At 51.7% G+C, this 24,372-nt stretch overlaps 1 long non-coding RNA gene across 1 annotated transcript in view; it reads left to right on the top strand.

The window, feature by feature from the left end:
• LOC107525377 (uncharacterized) overlaps positions 1-24,230 on the top strand; it is a 256,707-nt gene extending 232,477 nt beyond the window's left edge. Inside the window, exons 8-9 of the long non-coding RNA XR_015714360.1 lie at positions 20,156-20,298; positions 24,007-24,230. This is a non-coding gene — a long non-coding RNA (uncharacterized LOC107525377). The remainder of the gene's footprint in view (positions 1-20,155; positions 20,299-24,006) is intronic.
• The last annotated feature ends 142 nt before the right edge of the window (positions 24,231-24,372 follow it).

Genomic DNA, 24,372 nt, shown 5'->3' with positions numbered 1-24,372 from the left:
ATGGTGCGTGTTTGAATCGCACTCCACCATTTACAAGGACATGTGGCCGTGGCCTTGGCCCTCCGGCTAGTGTCTTGTTTCATCAGACGCGGCTTCCTCTCCTGGAGAGCCTGGGCCCGTCACAGCTGAGCTGAGGTACAGCCTGGCTGGGTGCCAGCGATGGGAGGACAAGGTTGGCGTTCGAGGGCATTCTCTAAGTCCCCTGACTATCAGGACTATAATGGGATCATTGCTGCTGTGGCTTCAAACATGAGTGATTATTATAGGGAATGCACCTCTCTCCAGCGTGGCCGCCCACAGGGGGTGGTCCCCAGACAGAGCCAGAGCACAGGGACCTGATGTGCCGAAGGGACCACTTTGCTCCTTATGCAGCATCTCCTCTCCGAGAGGCCTGCGTGGCCAGGTGTCTTCTGGCTGATGCAGTAGCCGGGCCCCGGGGCCTCCACCCGAGGGCTCAGGGTTTCCTGATTCACGAGGCTCCTCGCAAACACATATTTTTATGGTCTGACTCCCCCAAACCTCCCTTTGCCCTTCTGTCTCCTTAAACTCCCCACTGTGCTGAAAACCTTGATGTTTTTTTCATTGGTTAATCAACTTGCTATTCTTTCAGCTGCTGTAGATTTGCAAAATCCCTCTCACTGGGCCCTGTCTGGGTTGGAGCCATTTTGAATGGTAGCAACAGAGAGAGAGAATGGGGGGGCACCAGGGACCTCCAAGGGACACACGCCCTGGCAATCCTCCCTCTTTCTTTTTTCCTTAAGAATGGCACAGACCCCAGTGTAACAACCATAACCGGAACGTTGCTTTAATCACGCCTGATCCCGTCACTCGAGCAAATCGACTGCTTTTAATCTTCCCTCTCAGAGCCCGTCCGTCACAGACGTTCTTCTAAACAGCTGTAATCAGAACACAGTTTCGCATCCTGCGCGTCCCCGTGTTTCCTAGCCCCGGCCCCCGTCACTGCTCGGGCCTCGGTGGCGCCCTGTCGACTGGCTCGTCCTGTGGCTCCTGGGCTTTACTCACCATCCCTCGGGTGGCTGCACCACTTTACCTGTAAGAGCCAGACCGGCTGGGGAACAAGCATCTAGGTTATTTCTCTCATTTCTCCGTGTTGTTGACTCTAGAACACCTGGCATTAAAATGCTTCCTTGGGAAGGCACGTTGCTTTTCCAGGACTGGAGCTCTTCATGCCTTGTGCGAACAAATTCCTTCCTTTTCCAAAGAGGCTCAGCCCAGACCCTTGCACGTGCACTTCTGTCAGCAGCGCAGCTAGAGAGCATTCTTTGCCTGGCTTGTTGCAATGTGAATTCATCTTCTTCAGCTTCTCCTCCACCACAACCATCATCATCATCATCTTACTAAGAGCTGCCATTTACTATTTACCCCGTGCGGGGCACTGGGTTCTCTTGTACCATTATTTTGTTTAATCCCATCAGTTACTACTGTTCTTATCCTCAGTTACAGATGAGGAAACTGAGGCTCAGGAGGCTGAAGTGCCTTATTGGAAGTGTTATAGTTCTCAAGTGTCAGCGGCTGTCTGTCTGGCCCAGCCCCACGCCCCTGGGAGCCACCCCTCTAGGGTGGGTGAGCCTTGGCACCACTGGCTCCTCCCTCAAGGGCCTTTCCTCCAGGGTAGAGTTTGGCGTAAGGCTCCAAAGGTGGGCTGCAGGGCCCAAGGAGCCTTACTGCCTGAGTCCGTTCAGGCTGCTGTAACAAAATATCACAAACCGGGTGGCTTAACAAACGGACATTTATTTTCTCACCGTTCTGGAGGCTGAGAAGTCCAAGGTCAAGTTGTAGGCAGATTGGTGCTTGCTGAGGGCCCGCTGTGCCCTCACATGGTGGAGGGAGTAGGGAAGTCTCTGGGGTCTGTTTTCTAAGGGCATGAACCCCGTTTATGAGAGCTCCACCCTAGTGACCTAATCCCCTCCCGAAGTCCCCACCTCCAAATGCAATCACATGGGGCATTAGGTTTCAACATATGAATTTGGGGGACACAGATATTCAGTCCGTAGCAGTGACCATAATGCTCTCTCTGGGGGAAAGCGGGCCTTCTCCCACCCCATAGGAACCTGGGCAGGAAAGAGGGCTTGGCTGAGATGGGAGCCGAGAGGCCATGTGTCCCTTACAGAGGTCAGGCCCAGAGATGGCACGGCCTCATCCTGGGTCACAGGGTGTGTCATTGGCACAGCCAGGCTAGAACTGGGTCTCTCGACTTGTGACCAGGACTCTGTCCTTGTCACTGGGAAGTGATTTTAACAGACCACAGTGGAAATTGAAGGAGAGGTTTAGAATTATCCAACTGTTCTGTTCTTAGAAAATGCTGGTATTGTCACATAGACGGCACTGGGCAGGAACAGGAGAGAAGACAGTGACTGAGCCCAGCCTCGTGGGTGGAGATGGGAGCCAACAGCACAGACTTGCTTATGTACAAAACACAGTCCTGGGTGCCCTGAGCCCAGCCTGCCTGCTGACTTGACTTGTCAGACTTACTGCAAAAGCTCCTACCAAAGGCATTTTCCAAAAGGTGGGGGCTCTTTGCCCTTTTGAGTCTCCCACAGGCAGCAAACCCCCCTGAGAGTGACCATAGCCTTCCTGGGCAGAACCAAAGCTGCTACAGAAAGAGAGCGTCATTCACTGATTCTCTCAACAGATACTTACTGAAACTTTCTATGTCAGGTAATGGGGATAACTGGGAATAAAACAGGCAAGCTTCCTCTATAGACCCTTCACCCTGGTGAGGATAATAAACCAGTAAACAAGATACTTCCTGAGGACATTCTACAAAGGAGACAAGTTGAGATGTTATAGGGACTGTGAGTGGAGGTGGGACCAGAAAAGCAATTTGGAGGGAATTGCCAGGAGCAGCCCTTCTGAGGAAGAGGCAGGGATGCTGAGGCCTAGGAATCTGTCCAGATCTGAAGGCAGAGCACTCAGGCAGGGGGGATGGCAAGTGCAAAGGCCCTGGGGTAGGAAACAACTGGGTGAATTGTGGGAAGAGAAAGAAGGCCAGTGGGAACAGATTTTATTTTAGGTTCAGCATTAGTGTTGCTTAGAGCAAAGAGAGCACTCTCTGGGATTCCTGGCCTGCGTCACTCAAACAGCCTGCCTCCTTGTCCTCAGGACATCCGCCTGGGCTGTGTCCTGTGCCTCGGTATGTCAGACACCTGCATTTGCATGCTACAGGGCGCAGCACGTGGCTGGCCCTCTAGTGCAAACAGTAGCTTCTAAATGCAGTGCTCCCTCCAAACTCCTCTCAGTCCCCTCACGCTGATCCCTTGTTTACATCTCTGATGGCTGTGTCCTCATTAGAGGCAGTTAACAGATCAAAATAGCATTTCTTGGACCTTGTAAAGTAATCAGTCATGTTATGTTTACCTTTTGGTTACTAGGCAGACTGCTAGAGCTTGCAAAAAACCTGCCTGTGGTTAATTGGAGAAAGCTGCTCTGTTAAGGACAGTTAGCTAAACACGCCATTAGGTCTGGGAGACACAGCCCTGAGCGAGCCACGCCTCCTCATTTGCTGGTTACTGATGGACACAAACTGGCTCCCAAGTCTCACCTGGGAAGAGAGTGTCACTGTTTCATCCCACCTGTGGGCAGGGTTGATCCAGGTGTCACTGCACTGAGGCTCTGCCGGGAGGGTGGTGCCTGGCTGGCTCTATCTGGTGGCTGGAGCGGACTGGGGTGAGCCCGGCCATCCATCCCCCCCTCGTCCCCTCCTGCTGAGCGCTGCCAATAGGGGACTACTAGGCCATTGGGGAACCCCCCATGGCCTTGACTCTTGCCACCCCGGTGCCACCTCAATGCTGTGGCTCTCCCTGGAATACACAGTATGTCCCATCTGGGTCCCCTGCAGATGTAAGGCCTTTGACGAAGCCCAGAGCAGCACAGTACACAGGCGCGTGCCTGCCATTTCCTGGGGACAGTCTCATCCCTGCCCTTTTTATTCTATTTAAGCTTTTTGAGATTATTAGATTCACATGCAGTTGTAAGAAATAATACAGACCGGTCCCACATACCATTACCCAGCTTCCTCCAGTGGTAATGCTTTGCAGAACTAGAGCACAGTGTCACACTAGGACGCTGACCGCGACAGTCAAAACGCAGACACTTCCATCACCGCGGGCTCCCTCCTGTTGCCGGGACAGCCACAGCAGCTCTCTTACCCCACCCCTCTGATCAATCCTAGCCCCTCTTTTCTTCATCTCTGTAATTTTGTCGTTTCAAGATTGTTACATAGACGGAGTCATACAGAACGTAGCCCTTGGGGACTGGCCCTCCACTCGGCCTTATTCCCCAGAGAGTCCCCCGGTTGTGCGGATCAGTAGTTCCTCCCCTTTTCATTGGGGGTAGTGGTCTGTGGGGTGGGTGCACCCCTCTGTTCAACCTTCCACCCACGGACGGCTGTCGGGTCGTTTCCAGTTTGGAGTTACTATGAATAAAACAGCTACATATGGCCATGCGGGGGTGTGGTGTGAACATGCCTTCGTTTCTCGGGGTGAATGCCCCGAGTCCCATTGCTGGGCTCTATGGTAGTGGCACGTTCAGCTCTTCACAGCCTTTTTCCGAGAGGCTGTCCGGTTGTCCATTCCCACCAGCAGTGCCTGAGCGGCCCAGCGGCCGTGGATCTGCCCCAGCTTTTGGCACTGTCACTATTTTTTATGTTAGCCATTTCGATAGGCGAGTAGCGGTCTCTCATTGTGATTTTAATGTACATTCCCTGGTGGCTGATGGTGGCTGACACCTTTTCACGTGCTCTATTGGTCACCTGCGTGTCCTGTTTGGTGAAATGTCTTTTCTTTTTGAATTGGACTGTCTGTTGTTGGTTTTTTACTGCTTGGTTTTGCAGGTTACTTACATAGTCTAGATACTAGTCCTTTGTCAGATACATGATCGGTAAATATTTTCTCCCACTCTGTAGCTTGGTTTTCATCCTCTTAGCGGGGCCTTTTTCAGAGCAAAAGCTGTTCTTTTTAATGAAGTCCAATTTATGAGTGTTTCCTTTTAGGAATTGTGCTTTTGATGTTATGTCTAAGAATTCTTTTCTGGCCCTGTAGATTTTCTCCTGTTTCTTTTCTAAATGTTTTATAGTTTTACATTTTACATTTAAGTGTGTGATTCAGTTTTCACATAAGGTATGAGACTTAGATCAAGTTTCACTTTTTTGTTTTTGCCCACAGATGTCCAGTTGTTCCAGCACCGTTTGTTGAAAAGACTCTCTTCCCTCTTATTAATTTGCATTTGCACTTTTGTCAAAACTCAGATGAACATATTTGTGTGGGTCTCTTTCGGGGTTCTCTTGTCTGTTTCATTGACTATGTGTGTCTCTACCAAAACCACACAATCTTGACTGCTGTGAGTACACAGTAAATCTTAAATCAGCCCGGCCAGCATGGCTCAGTGGTTGAGCATCAACCTAAGATCCAGGAAATCAAGGTTCGACTCCCGGTCAGGGCACATGCCCGAGTTGCGGGCTTGATCCCCGTGAGGCAGCCGATCAATGACCCTCTCTCATTGATGCTTCCATCTGTCTCTCCCTCTCCCTTCCTCTTTCTGAAATCAATAAAAAGAATCTTAAATCAGGTAGAATGAGTCTTCCCATTTTATTCTTTTAAAAAATTTATTTTACCTATTCTGATTCCTTTGTTTTTCCATATAAATTTTAGAATAATCTTGCCTATATCTACAAAATATCTTACTGGGGTTTTGATAGGAATTTTGGGTTCTTTCTTTAAATGTAACTTTTCTATGGCTAGCATGTATTTCATATATTATTTTTAATAGGTTGAAAGTTATAAAAAGAGAACTGAGAATGTCTGCGAGTCTACTGCAATCTGTGTCCTGCATAGACTGTTTCATAACCAGCTGTCTTTCACTTAATATAGTGACTCTTTTTCCATGGCAATAAACCCATTTCAATGTTACAATTTTAACCTGTTTTATAATATTTACTTGTATGGATACAGCATTATTTATACAACCAGCTCCCCATTGTTGGATATTTTAAAGGTTTTTCCTTTAAAAAAAAAAAAATTATTTACTTTTCCTTGTTATAAACAACACTGTGATAAATATCTCAAAACCACATCTTTGTAAATATCTTCAATAGTTTCCTTAGGAAAAACTTCGGTGAGTAAAATAACTGGTGTCTTCTTGATTGCTCTGTGTTTCTGACCTCAGGCCGAGGAGACCCAGTTCCTTAACTGAAGCCATTTGGTCATTAGCTCAAAAGAGGACTGAGCACCAACCCACTTTCTACCTCTGGCTTCCCATCGCCTGGGCTTCATCCCCTTGGCGTGTCCCCACCCCCAGGACAGAGGCTCAGCTGGAGGAGTGGAGCCGGGAGACGTTCAGGTTCTCCAAGACTCTCTGTTCTCCTGTCCCCTTCGAGGCTCCCTGCAGTTCAGAACTTGCGCCGTTTCTACCCCAGATGCAGACCAGATGGGAAATGGAAGCCGTGTCTCGCTGAGCCGATGCCCCAACCCCTCCACGGGCCTAGTGAGCCTCTGCTCTTCCTTTTTCCAAGAGGGTACCACCTCCCCCTCCTGGAATGGCATGCGACTATTTAAACAAAATGCTTTAAAGTCTTCAAAGAGTAATAGGGATCGTTTCTGAGATGCTTGTTAAAATTCTTGAATATGTTTAAGGGATTTGCATTTTCAAAGAGAGAGTGTTTTCTGTTTGATGTTGAGAAAAGATGATTTTTTTCCTCTTTCCTGTGAATTTAAATAATTTGCTTGACTTTCTAGTGGAAAACCACAATGTTCTTAGATTCTGGATGTGGCATTTGTTAGAATCCTCAGTGATTGACTTCAGGGAGAATGTGTGTATAAATGATTCTGAAATGTTTTTAAACCAACGGCCATCTGCAAGTTGTCAGCTTTAAAAAAATGGCATCTTCCATGAATAGGGAAATTTCATTTCTTTGAAGGAAACAGCCACACAGGAGTATCAGTTTTGAATGATCTTTAATAATGACCTGAAGGGTTCGTTCCAGAAGAAATGGAATTAGGCTGCCCCCTTGTGGGTAACTAGGAAAGTACCTGTTTCCTTCACTAAAAGTTACATGGAAGAGTTCTGAGGGAACAGTAGGGCATATATTTTCCTTCTTACTTAAAAGTAATACTAAGTGCATTTTATGTAAAATTTGTGTTATAGTAACAAAATATCTCTGTAATAGCTGATTGGATTTATGACTGGTATGTTTAAAGAGAACACACAAAAGTAAGTACAACATTATATATATATATATTGTTCAGAGGTAAAACATTTTATATATATATATATAATTTTAGGGTTTCCTGGCCTGTGTCCCCAGAGCAATGATAGCCTTGTCAGCTAAGCCAGTCTTCACGTTGCTGTCTATATCCTGTAAACTGAAAGGTTCGGGGACACCAGGAAGCTGTGGGTGAGGAGCTTGGGGACTCGAAGGAGAGGTAACAATAATGATCACTGTCATTTGTGGGTGGGTTATTATATTCCAGGCACTGTTACAATTTACGACTGTTCTATAAATTAATTCTCATAACAAGCTTATTCTAATAGTATCCCATTTTATAGCTGAGGAATCTGAGGCTCAGAGAGGCTGAGTATCTTCCTCAGAGTCACACAGCTGGTAAGTGGCAGAGCTGGGATATAAAGGAAGGTCTGTCTGGCCCCAAAGCCCTATGCCTCAGTGCACCCAGAGGGCTGGAGGCAAATGCCCAGTAAGGGGGACAGGGACAGCAGTTGAGTAGCACTGGGCGCTCAAGAAGCAGGAGGTCATGGTCTTGTCCTGGGAGATCACAGCCATTCTCTCTGTAACATAGTCTGAGAAAGGGGGCAGAAGAGGTCTGAGTACCTGTTATGAGCTGAATTGTGTCCCCCCAAATTTATATGTTAGAGCACTAATCCTTTGTACCTCAGAATGTAATCCTATTTGGAGGTAAGGCTTTTAAAGCAATAATTAAGGTAAAATGAGGTTATTAGGATGGGCGATAATCTAACATGACTGTTGCCCTTATAACAGACACACACAAAGGGGAAGTCATGTGAAGACACAGGGACAGGCCAGCCACCCCTAAGCGAAGGAGAGAAGCCTCAGAAGAAACCACCCCTGCTGACACCTTGACCTCAGACTTCCAGCTCTGGGACTATGAGCAAATAAACTCGTGTAAGCTCACAGTCTGTGGTATTGCACACAGCAGCCTGAGCAGACTAATACAGCGCCTGTGGCCACCCGGGTGGTTGGAGGAAGGCTGCTGGCTGGCTTGGTGGGAGAGGGGCTACCATGTGAAAGAAGGCACAGGGGGGAACATGCTGGGTGTGCTAGGGGCACAGCAAGTCTAAGTCCAGGGCTCCCCAGGGGGGAGCTGGCTTTCAGTAGCAGGGAGAGCAGGTAGATTGTGAAAGACCTAGAATGCCAGACCCAGGCAAGAGGAGGCCACCAAGGTTGTTGAGTAAGGAAGTGATGGGATAAAATCAGAATTTAGAAGGAGAGCTCAGGTAGCCCGTCAGGTTGGCAGGGGAGCCGTCTGAAGGTCAGGATCAGCTGAAAGAGGCTACAGTTGTCCAGGATCAGAGTTTTAAGGGCCAGAATGGGAGTGGCTGGGGGATAGGGTCCCAAGTAGAACCCTGGGAAAAAACAGCTCGTAGGTGACATAGAGGCCCTGTGTGAGGGATCCGAATGGCATCCTCAAATAGGCAAGGGATGTTAGGGTCAGAGTGGGGGTGGGGGTGAGAGTCACAGAGAGTGGGGGCTCAGGTAAGAGCTGTAAACCCCCTAGTGACTCTGTCCATTACTGTGACTGGTACCTGTAAAAGTGCATCTTTGATTTGCCAGCATTGAAAAGCAGGTAGTACTTTTAAGTGTAACATCTGTCTGACTCTGCAAACTTTTTATCCGAATTGGCAGCAGGGTGGGTGAGCAGCCCCTCTGGTGGCAGGAGGGAAAAATTCAGCACATCATCAGGCCTTTCAAGAAGAAATCAAGGCCACAGGCCGCCCTGGGTGGTTTTACATGCTTAAAACCTGCAGAAACCTCACATGTGCCTGCTGTGAGGCAGTTTAGAATGGGAATTTATTGGAGCTTTTCCCTGGAAAACAATAGAAAGTGAGAAAATCATGGGAGGAAAGGAGAGCGACACCAGGAGCACACGGGGAGTGAGGAAGAGTCTAGCTCTGGATGGACCCTGAGCGAGTGACTCATGACCGAAGGCACCAGGCACTGTTTCTCCCCCACGAGAGCTGCTTCCGGTGATAAATGTGTCACTCAAAAACAAAAAGGTCCTAAAAAAAAATCTGCTTTCTCCAAACTCCAGCTGTACTCTGCAGTGCGGGGGCCCATGTCCCTGGAAGTCAGGGACAGTCTGAGTTCCAAAGCTCCCCCAGCACTGTCACTGCCAAGGGAAGGCAGATGGTCCCTGTTACACAGGTGAGGTGTGAGGCTTGGGGAGGCCTAGTGTCCCTCCCCATGTACACAGTGGTCTCTGGGCAGAGAGGGGACTCCTCCTGCACAGCAGGGACGAAACGCACAGGCTCGAGGGTCAGGGACCTGAGACAAGACCCTTAGCCACGCTGACCTCGTCTCTAGAATGGAGCTTCAAATCCCTGCCCCTGCGTATTGCGAGGGTTACATGTGAGAATATGTTTAAAGTCCTGGTGCTGAGTCCTGGCTCCACATTCTACGACCCTGGACAAATCAGTCCTCCCTCACCTCTGGGCCTGATCACCCCCCCCACCCCACCCCCGGTCCATGAGTGTGAGGAGCCAGTGAGGATTCGGTGGAGCCCCGGGAAGCCAAGGCCTCGTGAGCTGGCAGCAGGCCCGGGGACAGGCACACGGGGGTAGGGGTCCTTGAGCTCCAGCTTGGGTTAGCACCGCTGTCAGGAGAGGGAGGTGCATTTTCTCCAGGGCTCTGTGCCGGCTGGGACTGCGGAGGGCTTGCTACAAAAGCCCGGAGCCTGGACTTGCACAGCAGCCATAGGGAGGTGATTTTCTGAAAGTCACCTGACACTTCTAGCAGGTAAAGGAGACCATCGGCCCCACAGAAAGGCTTTAGTTTCTATATGTGAGGAGAAGGGCAAAGTCTAGCATCTGCTGTGGAATGAAGACAGCAAGTTGGGGTGCATGGTTCCCTTTACATAAAATTCAGTGTAGTCACCGAGGCCAGCCCAGAGCCAGTCACCAAACCAGTGTTCTGCATGGTCTGGCCATAGCCAATGATAGGTATTTGAATAGACTCATTTTTTATCGAAAAAGAAATCTATTTTACCTTATCCCAAGCAAAAATGTCTATAAAATCATGGCTTTGATGTGATAATTGTATGTTTCTAATATACATTCAGTTAAATATATTTGCTGTTAAAATAAAAACTGTTCATCTATGTATCACCTAAAATCATTTTCAATGGCAAAGGAAGTACTTCAGCTTCAGAGGCTAACTGCCTAAATTTGAACTACAGCTCTGCTATTTTATTCCTGGCCATTTATTACTCAATGAATTATTTTTTAAAAGAATGTTTTTGTTGATTTCAGAGAGAGGAAGGGAGATGGAGAGAGAGAAACATCAATGATGAGAGAGTCATTGATCGGCTGCCTCCTGCACGCCCCCTGCTGGGGAATCGAGCCCGCAACCCTGGCACGTGCCCTCATCAGGAATCGAACTGTGACCTTCTGGTTCATGTGTCAATGCTCAACCACTGAGCTATGCCAGCTGGGCTACTTAATGAATTCTTAACCTCTTTAAACCTCACTACAGTAAAACCTCAATAAATGGACTAATTCGGGCAACGGGGTGTCCGTTAGAGCCAAAAGTCTGTTGTATAATAAAGTAGGTTTTCCAATGCATATGTTAAAAAACTGACAAATGAGTTAATTTACCTGTTTTTACTTATGTAGACACATTTATGTAATTAAAATTAAGTTTGCATGAAAAGTTTAATTTCACAGAAAAGTGTTTTTATATGTATTACAGTGATTTTAAATTTATATCGAATAGGTCTAGTAAATGCATGCATTCACCAGTCAGCGAGAGGAAACAAATGCACATGGCTGGGGTGTGGCTTAGCGCCTGTCCCAACACTGCTGGCAGGTGTTAAAACTGTTGCAGAGAGTCACACCACACCATGGGACAGCAGAGCCAGTTACCTCACCCAATGCAGTGTGATCACATGCTAATCATTCCCCGAACATTGTTTACAAGGGTTGACCCTTGGATTTAAATATGTAGACTATAGTTGTAGGTATGTACTATTTATTTATGTCAGTAAAATTACTACGGTGTTTTTCCAACATATGGCCTACTTGCTAAATCTTGTCAAAAATAACAGTGAATTAATAACAAAAAAGCCCTGTTAATTTAATTATAAGCAAATCTTGGTTAAAAGCATTTTAAAATTAACAGGGTATTAATTTTCGCATATGACACATGGTCCGGAAGTTTTGTCCATTAACTCGGCAGTCTGTTAAATTGAGGTCTGCAAAATTGAGGGTTTCCTCTACCTTCTCTTTACATAGGGGTAGTAATCTTGAAGCTAAAGATGAACTCTAGGCCCTCTTCTCCAGGCTGTCCTAGACTTGAGGCTCAACTTTCCACCCTGCAAGGCGGGGGTAACAGTGGTACACTTCCTGACTGGGAGTCTGCAGTGAGGGAGTACATGGGAGTTTTGGAAGGTGCCTTCCCTCTGGGCAGGAGCACCAGACCTGGGAGAGATGGAGGCTCTGGGAGAAAGCCGGCATTCAGCATAGCCAGTCCCTCTCACTTCAGGCTCAGGGGTGACTGGGGAAGAACCACAGGAGAGGCGACTGACCTTGAGTGGCAAGAACAGAGACCAAGCCCCGAGGGAACAGAGGCACTCAGGCAAGGAGGGGTCTGGACAGCCCCAGGTAGCAGAACAGACCCCCCCCCCCCTTTCATGTGAGGCCCTGGGGTGCTCCACTAGTCTCTGGGCACAAGTCGTGCCCCCCCCCCCAAGAGCTCACTGGCCCGGCAGGGAGAGCTGATCTGATTCCAGAAGACATCTGCCTTCCCTTTGTTTCCCCGAGTCTCTGGGGGGAAACCTGGATTAGGCTGAATTAAGAGGCAGGTGATGATCATAGGTATTGGGCGCTTGAGCAGGAGTCTCCATGGTTACGGAGCCATCTGGCTTTGTTGCCTGACACCAGGTCTTGTGACTTCATGCCCTGATCTTCTCTGACTGGCAGAGGGGGATTTGCCCTGGGGGGGGGGGGGAAAGGAGGCCAGGGGGTGGGACATGGGAGGGAGGCTCGGTCTTTTCAGCCAGAGTCAGAAGAGTAAGCTTGGTTACCTCACCTCGGGGCTACTTTGGGGCTACTGCTGACTCCAGAAGGGATGCTGGAGGCGGTGTCTCGGGGACAGTATGAGTGGCACTGAGCACGTGGGGAGTTGGTGGAGGCACATCTGACCTCCTTCCATCCAGGACTCGCTGGTAAAGTGGAGCCAGGGCCCAGGCGGGAAAGGCTGAGGTGAGGGAGAGCCCTGAGCCAGCACCGCCAGATGGCAGGAAGGGTAAGGCCCAGCTGTGCCCAGCCCACACGGGACCGCGGTCACGGCGATGAGCCTCTCCCCACAAGCTGCTCACCAGGTGGAGCGGGAAGAGCCCTACCACCCTCTCCTTGTGCCGAATCCCTTCATCCACATGGCCAGCCACCCAATTAACCTGTTTGAGTTAGTGTCCTAGGGCTGCTGTGACAAGTCACCACAAAGGGGGTGGCTTAGCACAGGTTTATTTTTGAACATATCAAGGTGTGGGCAGGGTTCCTTCTTGGGAGCTCAGAAAGAGACTGTTCCTTGCCACTTTCCTCGCTTGTGGTGGTGGCTGGCAGTCATTGGTGGTTCTTGGCTTGTGACAGCGTCACTCTAATCTCTGCCTCCATTGTCACATAATATTGTCCCTGTGTCTGTGTCCAGATTTCCCGGGTCTTATAAGCACAAGCAGTCGCTGGATTTAAGGTCCACCCAAATCCTAACTCGATTACATCTGCAAAGACCCTGTTTCCAAATCATGTCACACACACAGGTACCAGCGGTCAGGACTTCAGTTCAACCCACAATACCATATAATTCAGAGTGAAAAGAGCTCAGGCTTAGGAGCAGGGCAGACTTGCACTCCAGCCCCAGCACTGCTACCAGCTTGTCCTGTGTCCTCGGCTCAGCAGAGTTGGAAAGGCAAGTCTGTCCTCATAGGCGCCTAAGGGATACCTTAAGGGGAGTGGCACAAACTCAGCAAAGCTGGCCCGAGCTGGGTCCTGGGACTCGGGTGTGGGGCCTTGTCCCTGCTTTCCAGGAGCTTGCAGGCCGTGGGACAGCAGGCTCTTACCACAGGTTAGGATTTAAGATTGGGGCTGTGGTGACCTCAAGGGATTCGTAAAAGCATAGACTACACAGGACCTGTGGCAGAGGAGGGGGACTTAAGGTCCAGAGGCCCAGCAGGGATCAAGAAGCCAGGGCGATGCACAGTCACCGTGCACCCACGGCTCTGGGCCTGGCCCAGACAGGCAAAGATGGAGAATGGGCTGGCTTTCCCCAACAGGTGCTCTGGGCCTCTATGTCCCCTATGGCCTGGGAAGTAATTCCTCATTCCACCCCCCAGACTTCCCCCAAGACATGGCTTCTCCCTCCTATTGACTTTGAATCTGGAAAAGACTGCTCCTGGCCATGCTCACTTTAATATTCTTTTTCTATCTTCCTCCTTCCCTGTCTCCACCCCCTTCCTTCCAGCAGATCTGGGCCCAGGCTTTAAAGCAGGACCAGCTATTTACTGCACCCCAGGGCTGTTCTATGCCCTGAGGATACAGAAGACAGATAGGCCTGGCCTTGGTGGAATTTATAATTAGTGGGATGAGAGATATTAATCAAATCATACAGATGAATGCTTCTTGACTGCTGTGATTGAGGGCAGTGGGAATCAATAATAGTGATGCAGCTAAACCAGTGAAGTAAGGAAGTGACCTTGAGCCAAAAGCTGAAGGAGTTGTCATTAAGGAAAAAGGAGAGAGAAGAGATTTCAGGGAGTAGCATTAGCACATGCAAAGGCCCTGTGGTAGGAGTCTGCTTGGCAAGTTGAAGGACTGAGAGAAGGTCTTAGTGGCCAGACTGAACAGAGTGAAGGGAACAGGAGATGGGCTGAGAGTCATCAGATTAGACCAGTCATTTGTTGGAAAACTATCAACTGAGTGCCTACGATGAGCCAGGAGCACCAGACAGACAGGACTACTGAATACACAGAGTGGGAAGACCACAGGCCAAGAACATTTCCATGTGGGAGAAGTGAAGGGCCAGGTGGTCTAAAGTCACAGGGGTGGAGGGTGGGAACTGGGAAGGCTCCTCTGAGCTGAGAGAGGGAGAGCAGATCTGGGCCCAAGCTTTAAGGCAGGACCAGCTTGGTGTGACTGAGGGCTGGTAAGAAGGCCAGTGTGTGCACAGTGGAGCGAGCAGGGGGAGAGGGTGTAAGGTGAGAATGCAGGCGCTGGCCCGCTCATGGGTAACCTGATCGTGGCTGGAAGCCATTGGCTGGGTTTTAGCAGGAGAGCCACACTCAGGTTTGCACTTCGGAAAGACTCCTCTGGCCTTCAATGTAGGCAGGAATTGAGGGGAGGGAGCTGGAGTGGCAGGAGAAGTTGGGGTGCAGTAACAGGTGGAATGCCTTTCTCTTCCCAGACATCCCCGAAGAGAGGCGAGGATGAGCCTGGAGTCTCGTCCTCTCAGACCTTCCTGGAGGGGGAGAACGCAGGGCCCCTGTCCCAGCAACTACAGGCCACCAGTTGCAGGGGCAGCGAGCCCCTCAGCAACCTCGACGTCCCCCAGGGGCCCCTGGTGAACTTGGAGTACCTGCCCTTCTTCCGCACCTATGGGCAGCTCCTGGGTGAGGAGTCGGCCCTGCAGCCACAGGTCTGCAGGGACCCAGGAGGAGACTGGGGTGTGGAGGCGCCTTTCTGGGAGGACCCCGAACCACCTGGCGGGCTCTTCCCTTACTACCGCTCCAAGGAGGAGAGTTTCCCCAGCCTTTCTTGCAGGGGCTCCCAAGACTCACCCAGCAGGGGGGAGGAGCAGGCTGGCTGCTTCTGCAGGACAGGAAGCAGCAGGAGCTCTGTGAGTGGGGAAGGCCAGGTGGAAGAGCCGCAGAAAGGTGTGGGACGCAGCCCTGGGCCCCCGGCCTCCTTCAGGCCGCTGTCCCGGGGCCCCAGACCCCAGTAGGCCAGGCCAGTTCCCCACGCCCCAGGGGTTGCTTGGGCTCCTAGAGCAGCGTGTCCTTGGTTAGAGCACAGAGGCTGGAGGGAGAATACCTCAGTCCCAGCTTGGCCGCTTAATAGGACAGTAGCCCGGGTAATGTATTTAAGCCTTATGAGCCTCGGTTTTCTTATTAAAGAGTGATAATAGTAGTAGCTAGTCACAGAGCCATTGTGCAAATTACATACAATAATGTGACTATTGCACCAGGCTGAGCCTGGTGTTCCCCTCCAGAAACACCCGTGTAATCCTTATGACTTGCTAGGCACCCAAATACTTCATGTGCATCACTTCATCTATCCTAATAATAGTCTGATGAGCTCATTCAGGTTATTATTCCCATCTTATGGATGAGAAAAATGAGTCTAAGAGAAGCTAAGTGACTTAGCCAAGGGAATAATCGCTACAAAGAGCAAACCTGGGATTTGAGCCAGAGCCCATTCCCTGTTACTAATAGGCCCCTCCAGCACCACGAAGCTGGGCACCGTGCCCCACGACTGCAAAGATGGGGGCGGGATGAGTGGGCTCTAATCCCAGACACACCCCTCCCAGCCGGGGGCCCTGGAGGGTGAGTGATGCAGAGGAGTATCCCCCAGTGTGTGGAGCAGGCCCAGGCCCTGCCTCCCTCCCCTAAGGCCACTGTGGTGTTGCAGACACAGGCAGGCCTGGGTCTGGCTGAACCTGGGGGCCTGGCTAACCATCTTGTCTCCTTCCGACTCAGGCTGCCCCAGCAGGCCCGGACCTGGTTTCTGGGTCCTCACCGGCCTGCTGCCCCATCCTGCTGGTCTCAGCAGGGCACTCCCATGACAGCGGCCTGGACACGCCTTTCTCCAGTGTTGCCACCTTCAGTGGCCACGCCCTATGTGACTCAAGATTTGTGCCTTACAACAGAACCCCCGAGGAGTGGCTGCACGCCAGCCCGGGGCCTGCTGCCTCTCCACTGGGGCGCCAGGAGCCCACGGGGAGCTGCCCAAGCCTGGCGCAGCCGGAGCCACCACAGTCAGCCCCAGCACCTGCTGATCATTGAGGGCAAGGTGGCTGGGGAGAAGCTGTTTGCCCTGGGACCAGAGCCTTCAGGCCTTTACTCCCCTGCCTCAGTGCCCACAACCTGCAGAGCTGGCAGGAGGAGCCCAGTCCTTGGCAGGCTCTCCCATCTCCTCTCAGTCCACCGCTGAGCAACAAGGAGACCCTGTGCTGGTTGGTGGGTGGCTCAGCAGGCCTGCGGTTTGCGTTTCTCCTCGGGGAACAGAGGGAAGCAGCTCAGCCTGTCCCTGTGTTCAGCCACACTCCCCAGGAAGTGACCCCACCACCCTGGGCTGCTTCCACCTGGCTCTCCTAGCTGGAAAACCTGCCCAGTGAGACTTGGGGAGCAGCAGCCCCCAAAGTGGCTCCACAAAGGGGATTCTGCCTGGTCCAGCACTCACACCTTCCCATCGGTCTTGCTGTAGCCTGTCCCAAGCCTAGACGAAGGGAGCAGGGTCCCCTGAACAACTAAGGGATGCAGAGACCAGAGACAGGTTTTGTAAATAAATCATTTCACTACAGGGGTTGGAGTTGGTGCACTAATTTGATGCTTTGGAGAAATGCTTGCAGCTTCCATTTGTTGAGCATTTACTATATACCAGGCACCTTACAGAGATCACCTCCATAACTCTTAGGGATAGACCCTGTCACCTCCATTCTACAGATGAAGAAACAGGCCCAGAGAGGTTAGGTAGTATGCCTGGGTTCACACAGTGAGCTGGGATTCGTACCCAGGTCTGTCTGGTCTCGGGCATGAATGCTTAAGCACGTCCCCTACACCCCTCTCGGGGAGTCTTCACGCAGCAGGGAAGAGCCAGCTGCTGCCCGAGGGGCTGGCATGTACCCAGTCTGCCTCTCTTTCCTCTTTGCCCTCTGCCTTCCCTTCCCCGGCCCCCTACCGTTTGAAGCAGCAGGCTGAGGGCAGTTGTGCAGCACAGTCTGCCAAGGCCCTGCCTTCTTGGACTCCTGGTGCCCCAGCCTGACCCCCAGCTGCAGGCTCACCCCATGGTGCTGCAGATGTCCCTGCGGCTGAAGCATGTGGAATGACAGCCTGTGCCCATCCGCTCCTGACACTGAGCATGTGAACCCTGGCTCCTGTTTGAAACAGTTCTTTGTGCCCAGGCATACATGTGTGTCTTGTGTTCATAGCCACTCTTGTCCTGTGGTGCTGGGTCCGTGTCCCCTTCCTCTGGCCTGCACACCCCTGATGGCTGGATTCCTGCTCCTTCACCAGGGGACACCCTCACCCGCTCCCAGCTCTCCCCAAGGATGGATGCTGAGGAGGAGGCTAGAGAAGTCAGTTGGTCACACTTCAGCTACACTGAAGAATTTCTTCCTAAAAAATCCACTTTATAATGTTTCCAAGGCACATCTGTGACTTCCTTATGGGCAGGTGGCTTGGGTTGGACTGTGATGGGACAAATATAGGTGCTCTGGCCCGAAGACACCTTGGTTGTGCTCTTGGAGGGGACCTAGGATTGACCTGGTCCCTCTTATGTTCCATTGCATTGGGTGTGGGAGCTGGTGTCCTTGGGCCTTCCCTGCTCCCAGAGAAGCAGACTGGCATTGGTGGGGGTGGCGCCTGGTATATATTCAAAACTGGGGCCACTCTCTGCTTGCACAGTCCAAGCTGGGTCCTGGTGTGGCCCCCTCTTCCCGTGTGAGTGACATCCAGAGCCTAAGTAGGGCCGGGAGCCCTGCAGCCACCTGCCAGCAACTCCTGAGGGAGCTGGGGGAGCCTCGTTTGCTCATGAGTATGGAGAGAGCCTCAAGTTTTCCAGGACTGAGATCCCTCTTGCAGGTGCAGTTCGCAGGGAGAATCTGGAGCAGGGAGCTGTGGGTAAGGGCTGGGCTGAGCTGGAAGAGCAGTTTGCTTCTGGTCCATCTGGCTGGCACTGGCTGGGGGCTGCTCTGCTGGCAGAGACAGACACACCTCAGGACACAGGCCATACAATGGTAAGAGCTACTCCGTTGTTTACTGCCATGGTGCCAGCCGTGGTGCCGAGCACTTCATGTGGATTGATGTTAAGCACGACTTTATTTAGATAGTTAACACCCCCACTCTGTGGGTGAGAAGGTCTAGGCACTGGCTGATTAAAGGACTAACTTAAGAATACAGAGCTGGAAAACAGTAAAGCCAGGATGTAAACACTAACTGCTCTAGAGCCCATGCTCTCAACCATTAAGTTTAGATTATGATAAACACTAATGAACATTACGCTTACATTAGCTTATATTAGATCTCTGTTTCTGTGTAATAAATTATCTCAGAACTTAGTGGCTTAAAATAAAAAACATTTTTTTTATTGTTTTGGGGGTCAAGAACCTGGGTGCTTCTGGCTTGAGGTCTCATAAAGTTGCTCTCAGGGTGTTGTCCAGGGCTGCAGCCATCGGAAGGCTCGCCTGGGGCTGGGGGATCTGCTTTCTCGCTCCCACGGCTGGCAGGCTGGTGCTGGTTATTGGAAGGAGGACTCAGTTCCTCAGTGTGGGCCTCTCCACAGGCTGCTTGAACAGCTTTATAAAGTGGTGACTGACTCCCCCCAGAGTAACTGATCCCAGAGGCCAAGACAAGCTGAGCCTCAAAAGTCACGCAGAGTAGCTGTTGGTCACACAATCTGTTGGTCACACAGCAGTTCAATGTGGAAAGAGAGCTCACAAGGGCATGAATGGTAAGAAGTGTTGGGGACTGGCTACTGTAATGCTCTCATATAAGATATATTGCCAAATTCTGGTGATTCACAGAGAGAGCTCATTCACTAAGGCAGGCCCTGGAGCTGGGGGGGGGCATTAACACTAGACTGGGGAGGGCTGTCCCCCAGCACCCAGCTCTATGCCTAGTCCATAGCAGATACTCACGCATTAACTGTCGGATGAATGTATGAGGTATCAGTAAAGGCAGGAAAGGGGGCAGTTTCTGGTTAAATGGAGCCTAAAGTTCGGGAAGGCGTGGGGGAAGGATGGGAGGACAGCGAGGCCGTCCTGGTCACTGTGGAGAGCCTGCACGTAGGGGCAAGGCCGGCAGGCAGGGGGAGGGGGGGACTGCTCCAGGCTGAGCTTGTGTAGCAGAGAGGAGCCCGGATGAAGCAACAGGCGGGAGGGGAGCCAGAGCCCAGCTGCGGTGCCAGGAGCCCTGCTGCAGCAGAGCCATGCCAGGCTTGGACAGTGGGAGACTTCCCTCTGCCCCCACCCCAAGTGGACTTGTCCCTCATTCAAGGCTGGTTCTCCTGAGCACAGCTTTTGTCACTTAGGAAAGCTCTGTCTGTTTTGGAGAAAATTTGATTCATGTGGTTTGGGAATTCTGTTCTTTTAATTTTTTTTTGTACTTGCACCAAAAGTGAGATCTTAGAAGTCCTTTAAACTCTCCCATCTCCTTAGGGTAAACAGGGTGTTCGTTCTTTGCCACGTTCACGCTGACCCTGGAGCAGAGAGCAGTGGGTGCCAGGGCTCAGAGCTGAGGATTAGTGGCACCATAGCTCTTCTCTCAGGTGCAGGGTCTTAAGTCTGGCCTTTCTAATAGATGGAGACCTGGGGCCCAGAAGAAACAGCGTATCCAAAGATGCACAGCAAGTGGAAGGACCTGGTCTGTCTCTTGGAAGAGAATGTGCTGACAGCTCTTGTTGCAGATCCCCATGCCCAGTCCCAGGCCCAGCCCCCTCCCTCACCCACAGGACATTCAGAGACCGCTGAGTGTGGGTGTGCTGGGGGAGGGTGGGCTGGGGTGAGGGCGGGTGTGGGAGGGAGGTCGCCGCCCTTCTCACAGACTGGACCAGCGCAGGCGCCAGCTTCCCTGAGTTCCCACAGAGAGCAGAGGCTGGTTTGCCAGGAGCCTGAGCCACCTCAGGAAGGCGTGTCCAGGTGAGATGTAGTTGACCCTGAGATGGGCCCTCTATCCACTCTCAGGGAGCAGCAGGAGGACGGAGGACCACGCATAACAAGCAGATGCCACCACCACTAGTCACATCCCAGCCCTCCCCGAGCCGGCCGAGGTCCTCTCTGTCAGACTCCGAGCCTTCAGCATCCTCTCCCTCAGCAGCCGGCCCTGGGTAAGCGAAGCCCCCCATGCGCCCTGCTTTCTCATGCCTTGTGTCACTCAGGGTGCCCCCGTCCACCGTGCCCCCACCACCTCCACAGGTCAAAATCCAGTCCAAGTGCCACCTCCTTCCCCAGGCTGCCCTCCAGACTGTCTCTCTACTGTCCCTCTGGCCTCTGTTCTTTCCAGGGCAGGAAGGCGTGAGGTTTCCTGGTCTCCCCCAGAGCCCTGCGGCTGATGTCTGATGAACCCACGATGGAGAAGACCCTCTGTAAGGCAGAGCTGGGGCAGACGTTCCCGAACCGCCCCCCCCCCCCCCCACTGTCAGCATCGCAAGCTCTGCATCCCAGGCAGGTTAGCACGCAGCAGGCGCTTAGCAGGCTCCCTCCACCCCAACCCCATACCCTTCTTCTACAGGAACCCCTCAATCCCAGGTCTCTCCAGCCAGGGTTCCTGGTCCCCTGACCCACACGCCTCCACTTGTCCTCAGCACCAGCCCGCTGATGTCCATCAGCCGAGAAGAAAAGGCCGAGGAGGGCCAGGCTTCCATGATCTCAGATGTGCACAGGGCCAGCTTGGCCCACAGGAGCTGGTCAGGAAAGAGAGGACGGCTCCCGGTGCACTCCTGACTGCTGAGGCATCTGCCCCAGGAGACCTAAGAATAGGAGAGTAGTTGGCAAATGTTAATACCATCTCCCTGATGGTGGAGAAATGGAGGCAAAGAAGTTAGGACATTTATACAGAGGGGTGAGGGTGGGGGTGGGGGTGGGGCAAGGATTTGGGGGAAAGTCACTTCCACTCTCTGTGTCTTGGCCAGGAGGCAGTGCCTTGGTTAAGAGCTGAGTCCTGGAGTCAAACAGCAGGTGTAAGTCTGTAAATCCTCCACGTACTGGCTGTGTGGCTTTGGAGAAATTACTTAACCTCCCGGAGCCTCTTTCTTCTCATCTGTAAAACGGGGAACTGCCTCACAGAATTCAGTGAGATGGTGTAGTTAGAGCGAGGAGCACTGGGCTAGCCTGGTGCCCTGAGATGGAAAGCAGCCTGGTATATGTGAGGCCTTGAGGAGGAATCAAGGCAGGTGAAAGATTGGGGGTGTTACCTCTACTGGGTTGCTCTCCCTCTAAATACAGTCAGCTCCCAAGAAGCCTCAGATGGGTTCTCATCAAGCCTCTCAAAGGCCCACTCTGGCACTCTCAGACTCCCCCTAAGCCTCCAGGTCAGAACCTCTTTCATAGCTCAAGTATATACTGGGTCTGACTCTGCCAGCCCAATGCTGGGAAAGGGCCAGAAAACTTACCCCTGGGGCAGCCAAGCTGGTCTTTTCCTCCTGAGAGTCCCAAGTGCTGTGCGGTAGCGCCCTCTGCTGGTGTATCTTGACAAGACACCCACAGCTGGTGTCCCTGTGGCCCAGAATTTCAGACTTCTTTGACATTGCCCTAAGTGGGGACCCATCCCTACCCTCTAAAACACAGTGGGGGAAATTGAGGCATGGACCTACCCAAGGGGCTCAGTGAGTCAGCAGCAGCACCAGAAGCAGAGCCCAGGCAGCCCAGTCTCCCAGTGGCTGCTTTGCCCCCTCACTTCAATATCATTTTCCTCCATTTCTTGACTTGGAGTGTCAAATTGAACGGATGCTGGAACAAATACAATCTGAATATGCTCTGAATAGACTTTCTCAAAGAATTGTCAATAAAGGAGAAGCTCAAATAGCACCCTGAAAATCACCACATGCTTTCCTTCCCATGGGACTCAAGGAAAGGACCTCAGAGACCCCACTGTCTGAGGTCAGTGCAGGAGTGATGACACAGGTACCAATGCCCAAAGAAGAAAGCACCGGCCTGTATTCCCGCTTCACTCACTTGCACTCGATCATCAGTAATTACCGTCCATCTGCTCTGTGGACGAAGCCGAAAATGCCATGGCAGTGGGCAAGTCAGGCAGGGCCTACCCTCTGAGGCCTACTGGGCATTGCACAAGGACTGACCCACATGGTGAGGGCTGGAAGGAAAAGCAGGGATGCCTTGAGGGGGCAACAAGGTCTTGACCTTGACCTTGACCAACAGTTCTGGAGAAGCCTCTTTGCAAAGTATGTTTCAGCTTAGGCCTGAAGGAGGTAGAAGTTGGCCCTGAGAAAGGCAAGAGGAGGGATTTGCAAGCCTCCCTCGGGTGATGTGCCTCATGGGCAGATCCATGGCACACATTTAGAAATGGAGCACAGTGGTTCACTCTGGAAAGGAGCTCATCCTTCCTCTCAGCTCTAGCTCATTAGCAGTACAAGCAGCAGCTTTCTGGGCTCAAGATTCTATCCCAGATTTGCCAGGGCCACTGACTGCCAACTCAGGACCTTCCCAATTGGTCCCATGCTGACACAGGACTCAGAGAATAACAATCTGCCTGGCACACATTAGGTGGTCTGCCAAAAGAGTAGACCTTGAAGAAGTGGCGGACTTTCCACCTATGGACTTCTTCCAATGGTGAACTGACAAAAGGACTACTCTTTGGAGACTTTTCATTTCTGATAACTGTCCCAGCACATATCCCAGCATGGCAGGGCAGTGCTTGGGCATCGGTTGTGATGATGACCCCCCCTTCCCTTCCCCATCACCTCTGCAGCAGGCCTCTCAGCCCTTTTAGGAGCAAGCCTCAAGGGTCATGTTTTGTCTGCTTTGGATGAAGGAGGCCTGGCTGGCTGCTTTTGTGTGATGGCTTTGAAGATGTGACATGGATGTGCCAGTGGGAGAAGAGCAGGCCCAGTAGAGGCGCTTTCCTCCGGACCATACCCCTCAAAATTCTCTACAATTCTGGGTGCCAAGGCAGGTCCCTGCAGGAGACTAGCAGGACACTGGAGGCCATCAAGTCACATTTCTTCTCAGAGGGAGTCCAGGGAGCTCTCATCGGACCCAAAGCACCTTCCCCTAGCAGGTCCTGTCCTCCCAGTGAGCATAGACCTCCAGCTGGGGCCTGGCTGGGTATAGTGCCCGTCTACAGAGAGAGAGATTTTGAGGGAGAGAGGACCACCCCTCTTCCAGAGGGGCCCAGGGTGGACAATATAGGCTGAGCCTGGGCCTGGAGGGAGCTGGGCCCCTGGAGAACTGTACCTGAAAGTTAGACACGACCCTGGACCTCCAGGTACTTGCTTGCTCTGGACCCAGGCATGGGACATGGCTAGAAAGGCAGTAAGCATCACTGCCCAAGGTTGGGGAGGGAAGAGAGCCCACAGCTGACTGGATGAGCACCATCAGCACAGGCCCAGGGGAATGAGGACCCAGCAGCACTGCCCCAGGAAGGGGAGCTGGATGGGAAAGTGGGGGGAAGATGAGAGGTGTGGGGAGAGGTCAGAGGGAACAAGAGCAAGCTCCAGGCAATGCCTAGAATGCCTCCCCCACCTCACAGCTGTGGGGCTGACACTTCCTGACTGATAGGATCTCCCTTGACCTCACTGAGCCTAGGTCTCCTCAGCTCTGTTTTACAAGTGAACACAGTCGGTTCTCCCAGAGAAGCCGAACCAGTAGGAGGCACAGGCATACCTAGGTCTACTGCACTTCACAGGTGTTGAGTTCTTTACAAACTGAAGGCAACCCCTTCCACCAGCAAAGATTATGATTCACTTTATTGCTGTGGCCTAGAGCCAGACCCACATTACCTCCAAGGCATGCATGTGTGTATATGTATTGTGGGGGATGGCTGGGCAAGTCACTAAAATCTCCCTTTTGCTCTTAAGGCTTTCAACTGATTGGATGAAGCCCACCCCACTATCAAGGATAAGCTCCTTGCTTAAAGTCGACTGGTTGTAGATATGAATGGCATCCACAAAATACCTTTCCAGCAACACCTAGATGAGCGTTTGATCGAATCACCGGAGACTGTTACTCAAGCAAGTTGACACATAAAACTGACCATCAGTGGGGTGATCTTGGTGCTTGCTCACAGCTGCTGTGAGGAGGGAGTGGGACTGTGTGTAAAGCCCTCAGCACAGACTTTGGCTTGAAGACATCCTCAGGGCAAGGCAGCTCCAGCATCCATTTGCTGGTCTGTAGCATGCAGGTAGAGAGGCAGGGCCGTGTGTGTTTGAGGTGGTAGGAAGTGT

Source organism: Miniopterus natalensis, chromosome 4 (assembly GCF_054644295.1).
Source record: "Miniopterus natalensis isolate mMinNat1 chromosome 4, mMinNat1.hap1, whole genome shotgun sequence".
Taxonomy (NCBI): domain Eukaryota; kingdom Metazoa; phylum Chordata; class Mammalia; order Chiroptera; family Miniopteridae; genus Miniopterus; species Miniopterus natalensis.
The sequence above is the reverse complement of the archived record's forward strand: the minus strand, read 5'-3'. Positions and strand labels throughout refer to the sequence as shown.